Genomic DNA, 11,749 nt, shown 5'->3' on the forward strand with positions numbered 1-11,749 from the left:
TTGGGGCAGTGGGAGTAGGGAGGAAGAAATGTAGAGGGGTGGTCAATCGTGGCAGAGAGATATTGCTATTTGGGTGGTGGGTACGGCAATATATATTTGAAGAGGTGTGAAACTAAGCCCCTAAAACTGATAGAGTCTTGCAAACCAAGACTCCTTTTGACAAAAAGAAAAAGATTACCAAAAAATGTTTTAATCAAGACATAAGAATTCTCTTACTGTCATAAATTTTTGTTGAAATGATTAGTAAAACCAGTATCTACTTAGTGTTTGCCTTCTCAACACAGCTTATACATATGGAACAAAGATCTTTCCCTTGTCTTAGCGAATTCCTTGTCTTACTCCTCTCCAAGCCTGGAACAATTTCTAGCATTCTATTCTTCGTGTTTCCAATGTTGTAAGACTCTCTGAGAGTTCATTCCATGTGACATTTTTGGTTTGTATTACTTACTCCAGGATATCTCCCTCCATCTATCACAACTACTCCCTTCAATTATGTCCCTAATCTTTCTTTCACCAAGTTCCTCCCTCATGTTTCTCCCTCTCCAGAACTTGCTCAGAGAGTGACTGTTATTATTATTCCCATGATCAGTTGTTTCTTCTTTAAGTCCATTTAGGTTACATTTAAATTTCACCTCTGGAATTATTGATTTTGCTTTTGTGCTGCACTTGCAGTTTTCTTATCAAACTCCTCCTTTGATTACCCATGTGGATTTATCATTGACAGAAAAAGAAGTCTGTATGTGAACTGAGTAAGAATGACCAGTGTCACTTTGGTTTTTTGTTTGTTTGTTTGTTTGTTTGTTTGTTTGTGGGCCATCCCAAGTGATTCTCAAGAGCAACTCCTAGCTCTGTGCTCAGGAATCACTCCTGGAGGTGTTTGGGGGACCAGGTGAGATGCTGGGGATAAAACCTAGGCCGGTAGCATGAAAGGCAAGTGCCCAACCTGCTGTACTATCTCTCCAGCCCCACTAGAGTCACTTTGAAAGAAGTGGCACAATTAGTCACTGACCATGACATACCTTTGCCATTTATAAAGAGATTTTTGAGATTTGAGAATTGAAGCTTTTTCTTTATGCAGTTACTGACAGTTGATATACCTGATGACTGAAATCAGAGCTATACTGTTGGGGACTGGTGTTGCTGAACTAAGTGGTGATAACAGATATTCATGCCTATTTGAACTTTGTGGTATGAGCCTGACTGTACATCATCTCATTAAATTCCCCATGTGGCTTTATGAAGTATGAAGGGGTGCTATTATTGTGCCCTTTTATAGATAAGGAGTCTTAGGAAGATCATTAATTTGCCCCACAGGCACTCAACAAAGCAAAGATGAGTCAGGGATTGGAGCGTCCACCAACACATCCCCAGAGATCTCTCCTCAAAACCATGCTAAAGGGCCTTGCTTTGGAAAGGTGGGGCGTGGTGGGGGTAGTTGTATTTTCCGAAGACATCCCTTACTTCATCAAATAGAAGGACATTTACAGTCTCATCTCCCCACTTGTTAGTCTTGGGTTACCTGGGATCTTTGACCTGGATCTCATTTAAACATTCCTCCCATTCCTTCTCTACTGACTATAGGAATGGCTTGGCTCATTGCCCACAGAGTGTGGAACGACAATGCTTGTCATCATGCCCATTTGAAATAGGAAGAAAGAGACTCTCAGGGAAATAAGGCACTAAGTGCAGGAATCGCAGCAGTTTTCCAGGGTGTCTCTTGCGGTGTCACATCATATGATGGCTAAAGCCAGACCGAAAACAGGAGCTGGTCTGGAAATGGGTTGACCATGAACTGAGCAGTTGCTATGGCTCTGCCTCGCTTTTTTCTCCAGAGTCCCCTCTCCTCCTTGGCTTGACTGTTAGGGACCTTCCCTCACAACAGCAGGAAAGCCTGCTCTCTCTCACTTGGGCCACTCCAGAAAGGAAGGATGTTTCTCATTAATAGGATCAGAAAAGGCATCTAGGAACGAAAGAAAATGTAGCTTTATTGGCCAAGGTCACTCCCCTCAAAAGCCCTCCCGAAAGCATACAAAATTGTTAAATTACCCAAACATTAATTAGATTGTTAAATAAGACCGATGCTAATCCTCAAAGCATGTGGGGTAGACCCTTTGATGGAGCTGGCTGTAGGGCTGGCTGGCACTTCATCTGCTGAATGAAGGATGTAGTCTTGGAAGAAGTAACTGTGGGGGCAGGCAGGAGTTGGGGGGTAAGAACCAAATGTGTTATTAGGTAAAGACACTTTCTCCCCAGCAGTCAGGCATGAGGCGAGCCTGGATTCCTCTGGGCACCACAGCCATGGAAGACGCTTCCCACCTTCAGCCTCCCCTGCTCCAATGTCATCCCACCCCAATGTGGGAACACTTGGCTGCATCCCGTTTCTTCAACTCACAGAGTCATACCTCTGAGTCTGCCTTCCTTGGAGATGCTCTGCACATCCTGAGGGAGGGACCGGCAGTTTTAGGCTCTATTTCAAGCAATTCAGAGAACTTTAAAAAAATTAAATAAAAAGGAAATTGTTGGCTCACCTTTTCTTTTCTCTTCATTTCCAATTGCTCTAGCAAGGAGAGCATGGCCCAAACTCTGTCTGGTCTGATAGACATTCCAGCTGCTGGAGTGGATGTTTTCTTCCTTGAGGAGTTGCACATCTGGCTGTCTGGCTCACGCACGTGCTTGCCAGGAATCAGTGTATGGGCATGGTGCTCGTGCACGTTCTGGCTCTCCAAGGATTGCTGCAACGTTCACCCATGTTCTTGCTTGGGTGAGGAGGGGTCTGCACTCCTGGCTGCAGTGCTGTCACATCTTTTTGATTGTGGTGCTTGCCAGGAATTGAAAGCCCAGGTGAGTGCATCAAAGCCTGATGGTGCCTTCAGACTTCCAGATACCCCCAAATTGCTGCTGTGCCTTTGGCCAGACCCCAACAACTTGGAGCCAATGTACCAAGAAATTAAATGGCCAAAAGTGAGGTATGTGGGAGACAAACCCACAAAGCACCATACAGGATCATTTATATCAGCCATATAAGCTCATTTATTGCCCTTATTTCAAAGATCCATAAATCTCAAAAGAGATCAAAAGATGCAGTTAGGGTCGGTAGCATGGAGGTAGGCGGGAACCGTGACTGAGATCTCCAAGCCCCCATGGATTGGAACTGGGCCTCCTCCCCCATGGTCCCTAGTTTTCCAGTAGCTTGGCAGTCACACCCACAAACTGCCCCTGGCGCCATGTAATCTCATCAACAGCCAAGATCCAGAGACTATGAACTAAAGCTCCCAGAAGAGAACACAGAATTTCCTGAACATTACATTCTATCCATAACAAGCAATGCAAAACAAGTCGTCTAGCATTGTCTTTTCAGCAGGTTTGAGTGGTGGTGGTGGGACTGGTGTCGAAATATCGAATGTAACCAAAGTACAGAGAGAACATGGGGGAAATTGTCTGCCACACAGGCAGAGGAAGGGTTGGAATGGGGGGGTGAATACTGGGGATTTTGGTGGTGGAAAATGTGCACTGGTTAAGGGATGGATGTTTTATGATTGAATGACCAAAGCTCAAACATGAAAACTTTGTAATTGTAATTCAATTCATGGTGAATCAAAAAAAGGGGAGGGGAATAATAAAATAATAAAATAAAATTAATATTCTGAATTTAAAGAAAAGTAATGCAAAGTTTATGCCCAATTAAATCAGCTTAATTAATGATTGAATAAATAGCAGTACCCCTACATTTTATATATATATATTTGTGTATATATATATATATAAACTTCTAGTTCAGAGCTAGCACACAGCCACCTGGCCACAGTGTGGCTCTCAGTGCTGGGGATTAGACAGAAGAGCTTCCAGGATCTCGCTGGGCCATGCACATGAACTTGAGGCCTCTCACAGCCAAGTTTCTCTCTCCGTACCCCTTAAGTCTACACTTAGATGTCTAGAGAAGCACAGAAGCTCCACTTTGCATGGCATCTCCATCTTCCACTCATCTTCTCTCTCTCTCTCTCTCTCTCTCTCTCTCTCTCTCTCTCTCTCTGCACACCCTCCAGGACTGCTCGTCTCAGAAAACCCTCAGAGAATCCATCCAGCGCTTCCCCCAAAAGTCTTGGGGTCCTCCATGATGCTTGCTCTATTTTTCTCTCCGTCAGCAACTTAGCAGCAAAGTGTCTCACCCTTCCTTCCAAAAGTGATACGGAACCTAGTCACTTTCATCATCTCCACTATTAAATCCAAGACGCAAAACACTGTGACTTTTCACCAGATTCATTACAACATCAGAAAAAGAGCCAGAATGTCTCTATAGAAGCCTGGTATACCTGATCTGATGATGGCTGCTTAATGACAAGTAGAGAACACACACATATCACACACAGAGACACACACAGACACACACAGACACACAAACACCTACTCTACTTTTATTTTAATTTTTTAAAAATTTAATCACAGATACAGTTAACAAAGTTGTTCATGATTGGGTTTCAGTCACATATTGTTCCAATACCTGTCCAACACCAGTACACACATCCCCAGTTTTCCTCCCGTCCTACCTCCTGCTTTCTTCTATGTCAGACACTTTTCTTCTCTCTCTCTCTCTCTCTCTCTCTCTTGCTCTCTCTCTCTCATTCCTTCCTTTTGGGCCTTATGATTTGCAATACAGATACAGGCATATCCATTTACCTACTTTCAACACTCAACACCTTTCCAAAATAATTATTTCCAACTATTATTGTCATACTTGTCCCTTCTCTATCCTAATTGCTCTTTGTGACCCCCACCTCCAGACACTCTTGTGGAAAGCTTTCAATCATTGACCAGTCCTCCTGGTCTGTTTTCCCTGGCCTTGGATATTGGTTTCATACTATATATATTTTCTTATATCCCACAAATGAATGCAGGCATTCTATGTCTGTCTTTCTTCTTCTGACTCTTTCCACTCAACATAACACTTTTCATGTTCAACCATTTATAAGAAAAAAATCTCACAACTTCGTTTTGCCTAATGGCTGCATAGTATTTCATTGTGTAGATGTACCATAGTTTCTTCATCGAATCATCTGTTCCTGGGCACTCAGGTTGCTTCCAGATTCTTGCTATGGTGAATAGTGCTGCAATGAACATAGGAGTGCAGATGGTGTTTCTGCTGTGTGTTTTTGGGTCCCAGGATATATTCCCAGAAGTGATACTGCTGGGTCAAATGGGAGCTCAGTTTCTAGGTTTTCTTTTCCTTTTTTTGAGGCATGTCCATATTGTTTTCCAAAAAGTTTGGACCCTTTTTGGCATACCCACCAACAATGGAGAGTCTTTTCCCCCTACATCTGCACCAGCACTGGTTGCTCTTATTCTTTTGGATATGGGCCAGTCTCTGTAGTATGAGATGATATTTCATTGTTATTTTGATTTGCATCTCCCTGATGATTAGTAAGGTAGAGCATTTTTTTTGTCTTCTAGCTTTTTTGTTTGTTTGTTTTTAATTTTTTATTATTTTTTTTCTTTTATTGAATCACCATGTGGAAAGTTACAATGTTTTCAGGTTTAAGTCTCAGTTATACAATGCTTGAACACCCATCCCTTCACCAGTGCACATTTTCCACCACCAAGAATCACAGTATAACTCCACCCCGCCCCCCACCTCCCCAGCCCCCCACCCCGCCTATGTAACTGATAAATTTCACTTTACTTTCACTTTACTTTTATTATATTCAATATTTCAACACAAAGCTCACTATTATTGTTTCTCCCCCCTAAAGTCGACCTGCTGAAAAGGAAGCATTTGATAATTTGTTTTCCATTGCTGAGAATGAAGAGATATGAGGTCGAGTGGCCGCACTAGCGGTCAGACGGTTTTGGATTTCTGTATTTTAGTATTTTAGTAACTAAGTCCAGAGAAATATCTGCCAGAAATTGCATCATTGCAAATTTGTACTTCTCAGCTATTTTATATTCCACATATGAGTGCAATCTTTCTATGTCTGTCTCTTTCTTTCTGACTCATTTCATTCAACATGATACTTTCCATGTTGATCCACTTATATGCAAATTTCATGACTTCATGTTTTCTGACAGCTACATAGTATTCCATTGTGTAGATGTACCAGAGTTTCTTTAACTAGTCATCTGTTTCTGGGCACTCTGTTTTTTTCCAGATTGTGGCTATTGCAAACAGTGCTGCAATGAACATAGAAATGCAGATATCATCTCTACTATACCTTTTTGCCTCTCTGGGATATATTCCCAGGAGTGGTATTGCTGGGTCAAATGGAAGCTCAATTTCTAATTTTTTGAGAATCATCCATATTGTTTTCCAAAAGGGCTGAACCAGTCGGCATTCCCACCAGCAATGAAGGAGAGTCCCTTTTTCTCCACATCCACGCCAACACCAGTTGCTTTTGTTTTTTGGGATGTGGGCCAGTCTCTATGGTGTGAGATGATATCTCATTGTTGTTTTGACCTGCATCTCCCTGATGATTAGTGATGCTGAACATTTTCTCATGTGCCTCTCAGCCATTCGGATTTCTTCTTTGGGAAAGTTTCTGTTCATTTCATCACCCCATTTTTTGATCGGGTTGGCAGTTTTCTTCTTGTGGAGTTCAACCAGTGCGTTGTATATCCTTGATATCAACCCTTTATTGAATGGCTACTGCGTAAATATCCTTTCCCATTCTGTAGATTGTCTTTGTACTTTGGTCACTGTTTCTCTTGAGGTGCAGAAGCTTCTTAGTTTGATATAGTCCCATTTATTTATCTCTGTTTTCACTTGCTTGGCCAATGGTGTGTCAGCTTTGAAGATACCATTGGCTTCAATGTCGTGGCGGGGTAAGGTAGAGCATTTTTTATGTGCCTTTTGTCCATTTGAATTTCTTCTTTGAGGAAGTTTCTGTTAATTTCCTTTCCCCAATTTTTGATAGGATTAAATTTTTTTCTTGTAAAGTTCTACCAGTACCTTATATAACTTTGATATTAATCCTTTGTCAAATGGGTATTGGTTACCCTACTTTTCTAACATAACTTTACTAAGGGGTCAAGCACTGAGAACACAAAGGTAACTAAGAAATGGCTCTTGAGTTCAAAGAGTTTGCATACTAGGAGGAAAGACAGACAAGGGAGCACTGCACATTCAGCCCAACATTCTAAGTGCTATTGCGTGATCAATAGAGGGTTCCATGGGAAGGGAGAAAGGGGAGGTAAGTTAGGTTGGCTGTACTGGCTCTGAAGCTCAGATGAGAAGGGTTTCTGTATGGGAGCTGCATCTGTGTCCAGGAAAAGTAGTTTAGAAGGGAAGTATGAAGCTTAAGACTGACAGATCTTGGAGTGAATCATATATAACTAATTTAGGACAATAATAGTTGGAAATGAGCATTTTGAACAGGAACTGAGTGTTGAAAGTAGGTAAAAGGATATGCTTGATAATCTTTCAGTATCTATTGCAAATCATAAGGCCCAAAAGGAGAGAGAGAGAGAGCGAGAGCGAGAGAGAGAGAGAGAGAGAGAGAGATAACTTTCTTCCATCGAGGTAGGTGGGGGGCAGGAGGGAAACTGGGTACATTGGTGCTGGTATATGTACACTAATGAAGGGAACATTATATAACTGAAACTAAATTTGAACAACTTTGTAATTGTGTGTTTCATTGTGGTTCAATTAAAAAAATTAAAAATGGAAAAAAGAACTAATTTAACTCCTCATCTTTACACTTGCTAGAAAAACTTTGAGAAATTACATGATCTCGCTGAATCTATTTTCTCATGTACAGAATAAGACTTATTCTTCAGACTTAGGAGAACACCTTGATACTTAGTAGTCATTCAATAAATAATTTTTTAAATGTGCTTTTCAAAAATTACCCAATATAAGGTCTTCTTGGAGGATTTTCCCCACTGGTCCCATTCCTCCAGGTACAAAAAATCTTCGTATTTTAATAGAAAAATAGAAGAAATTTTCTGTGAAGAAGAAAAGTTAAGTCCCCCTGGTTTCCTCTGAACTAATCACTGCAAGGCCTGATGTTTATCTGATAGCCCATGTTTTCTTTCTTTTCTTGTGGTGGTGAGGGGTCAGATCTGGGGATAAACAGGGGTTTCCTAGCTCTGCACTCAGGAATTACTCCTGGCGGTGCTCTAGGGACCATATGGGATGCTGGGAATTGAACCTGGGTTGGCTGCACGCAAGACAGACGCCCTGCCCTCTGTGCTATTTCTCCAGCCCCTCCCCCATGTTTTCTATGTATCTGGGAATTGATTTGGGAATTCTTGGCTAGAGAGACAGATCAATGAGCTGAAGCACATATTTCGAGTGCAGATGGCCCAGGTTTGATCCCTGGCACCACTTGATCCCCTGAGCACTGAAGGAATAACATCCCAGCTTAAGCTAGGAGAAGCTTTGAGGACCACAGAGTATGACCCATGAATTTAAAAAGCGGCTGGGACTGTTACCCCAGCATCTAGACATCTTATCAGGCAATACAGATTTTCAGATCATGCTCCCCTTGCTTGAGCAACCAGGAGTGGGGGTCAGCCTCACATTTGCAAGGAAGGTGCTTTAGTCAATGAGTCTTCTGGAACTGATTCTGAATTAGGGAAGGGTTTGTTCACCCATGGAAGGGAGACCAGAGAAGAGAGGTCCAGTGCAAATAAACGAGTGAAGGTGGTGGTGGGGACAAGTGGTACCTCTTTCTGAGTTCTTGAGCTCTCACAGAAATGGGGAGCAAAGGTCTGACTGGCTACAGATCTGAGAGTGGGAGAGAGCCTTGAATGTGAATGTCAGGCAGAACTCAAGACCCACTGACTTATGAATGTGAACACTCAGTACCGTATTCCAGGGATGCAGCCGCACAAGGGCAGAGTTGGGAGGTTCCATTTTTTTGAGGGTTGGGGTTTGACCAAAGATATGATAAAGTGAAAAAGTGAATGAGGATATAGTAGAAGGATTACAATCCCAGAATGTATAATCCAAGCTTGGGAAGAAGGAAAAGGCACGGCGGGGGTGGGGGGTGTTGGAAAAGTAGTGAACAATGAGTTATAAGTCCTAGTGGGAAGAAACTGGAGCTGGCACTAGTCCAAGGATTGAATTCAGTGAATTAGATAAATGCTTCCTCTCTTGGGACACAATTCCAGAAATAAGGCGAGGAAAAAAGCTGCCTCTTCCCCTGAGTGGATAAAGCCATGTGTCGGGGTATATACATAGTGTCATTTCTGGGCTTAGGATGGATTTCAGGGCCCACTTGGCCCCTACGGCCAAGATCTTTTGTGCAGTGTCCAATATATACACCTATAGATGACAGTTCTAAGTCAAAGGATTATTTGTGCCGAAACTAGAAAAATGAAAAACAGTTAATCAATAGTGATCTTAGTGTGGTAGGATGAAATTAAGATTATGAGGGATTGCAATCAATGGCAATGGGAAGATTATGGGGCAGGGTGATGGGAGAACTGGTCCATACAACAGAGTTGGAGAGCTGAAAGGGAGGGCCTTTGGGGTGCTTGAGGGACGGGGTGGGCACATTGGTGAGGGGGATTTTATCAGAATCATGTGCATGGGAAATTGTCATTGATAGTAGTATAAGTCACAAAAACCAAATCCATTTTTAAACATTTCAAGGTCAAAAAAAATTACAGGGTGTGAGGGTCTATGATGGGGTAGTCAAGGAATTGAGAAGCTCAGATGTTGGGAACGTTGCCTTCCTGGATAGTACAATCTCCACTCATGGCTCCTGGGGAGTGTGGGAATAGTGAGATAAGCCAGGTCTGAGGCTGGCGTGGGCTTTTTCAGCTGAGGGCATGTGCGTCAAAGCAGGCTTTTAAGAGGAGTAGTCCCAAAGCAGCACTAAGAATCAGGGAAGACCCCCCGCTCCAGATACAGTGATATGAGGGTTAGGGAAAAGAAAAGATTACCCACCCCAGGACTTTAAATAAGTTGTGTCCACCAGAGGCAGCATTAGAGCAAGAAGGAGAAAAGCAGATCTTGCCATACTCAGCAGTGAAGAAACCCGGCAGGCACCACAACACTGGAGAATTCTCCGGGCCCCATCCTGAGCCGATATCTCCGGGACCCCAGATGGAGTAGGTGCAGTCTCCCTGCCTTCTTCAGATGGAATCCCGGAGATCATGAGCTTCTACAAGCATGGCTCCGGCATGTGGCTATCAGGACTATTCCTCCCAAGCGCGCCCTGTGACCTTTCCTGATATATATAGTGAGCAATGGAAAATAAATGACCCAGCATCTGCCCCTGCCCAAAACTAGAGAGAGAGTGGCGACACACTGGGCCTCACAGGATGGAAGATGGAACTGGCCCCTCTCCCCACCCACACGAGGCCCTAAGTTGCCGCCCAACAATGGCTCCTGGCTCCTGAATGGCCATGATCCCAGAGGCACACAAACCAATCCCAGAACCCAGCAGCTTTTGGCAGAAATTCCTCCAGACTTATTACTAAAATATTAGAAATCCAAAATGCTCTTCATATCAGCAATAGAAAACAAATTATCTAATGATACCTTTTTGGCAGGTCTGATTGTTTGGAGAAAATTCCAAATAATAATGGTGAATCTTTTGTCGAAATATTGAATGTGATCAAAATGGAGAGAAAGGTGGAAATGATCTGCCACATAGGTGGGGGGTATACTGGGGTTCTTGGTGGTGGAGGGTGTGCACTGGTGAGGGGATGGGTGTTTGATCATTGTATGACTAAGACTTAGACTGGAAAGCTTTGTAACTGTTCTCATGGTGATTCAATTAAAAAAATTAACCTAAAAATTTTAAAAAGAAGGAGAAGAGCACTTCAAGAAAAAATGAAGGTGGGGAGGTGGTTTGCTTATGAACATAGATCCAGAGGGTTTGGACAAGTGTAGGAGTGAAGATTCAGGGGCATTGGAACTGGGAATGTGATTCAGTGACAAAGCATGAACACATGAGAGTTGGGTTTGATTCCAGCATGTTCCAAAAAAGAAAAGGAAAGGTAAGAGGACCAGAGGGAGGAAAGGGAGGAGAGGGGAGGTGATAGGGGAGGAGAGCTGAGGGGGAAAGGTAAGAAAGTGGAGGAGGTAGGATAAGGGAGTACAGAAGAGGGCAGGGGAAAGGGAAAGGGAGTGAAGGGGAGTGGAGGAGAGAGGAGTAGGGATGAGAGGGAAAGAGAGGGAAGGGGTGGGGAGAAGTGGAGGGGAGGGGAAGGGAGGGGAGAAGAGGATGTAGAATTCTGCTACTGGAGGTGAGGAAGCCAGGAGAGACTGCGTAGCCCTTGATCTGCATCTGATTACCTTATTTAAAAAGCAAAGCCTACCAAACAGTCTCCTTTTGGTGTTCCTTCAACTCCAGGTGTCTCTATCTTAAGGACAACAGCAAGTCACTCTCTTGAACTGAATGCTGTAAGCTAGTAAGGCCCCAGAAGGCCAGGCCTCCACCTGCCTCCACCTGCCTAAACTTCTGGAACCCCCACCCGTGAAGCCACTCCACTTGAAATGTCCAGTCCAATAGGCCCTCTGAGGGTCCTCATCTCACCGCCTTCTAATGTACTGACCAGGCTATTCTGTAAACTGTGGAGGCTATCTTCAGCTCACTGCAGACCGGAAGGACTAGATGTGTATCAGGAGAAACCAAAACACTGGTTGATTAATCGCCACCTTGCATGCTGAAGAGTGATGCTGGGCACGAAACGTGGTCCTTATCTAAATGGAGTGCCGGCCTGTCCCTGGGCGCCTGGACAAATGGGCTCCTCTCTATTTATAAACAGCCCTGAGGGATGAGCAGCTCGGTTTACGTTGGGAAGG

This window comes from Sorex araneus, chromosome X (assembly GCF_027595985.1).
Source record: "Sorex araneus isolate mSorAra2 chromosome X, mSorAra2.pri, whole genome shotgun sequence".
Classification (NCBI taxonomy): domain Eukaryota; kingdom Metazoa; phylum Chordata; class Mammalia; order Eulipotyphla; family Soricidae; genus Sorex; species Sorex araneus.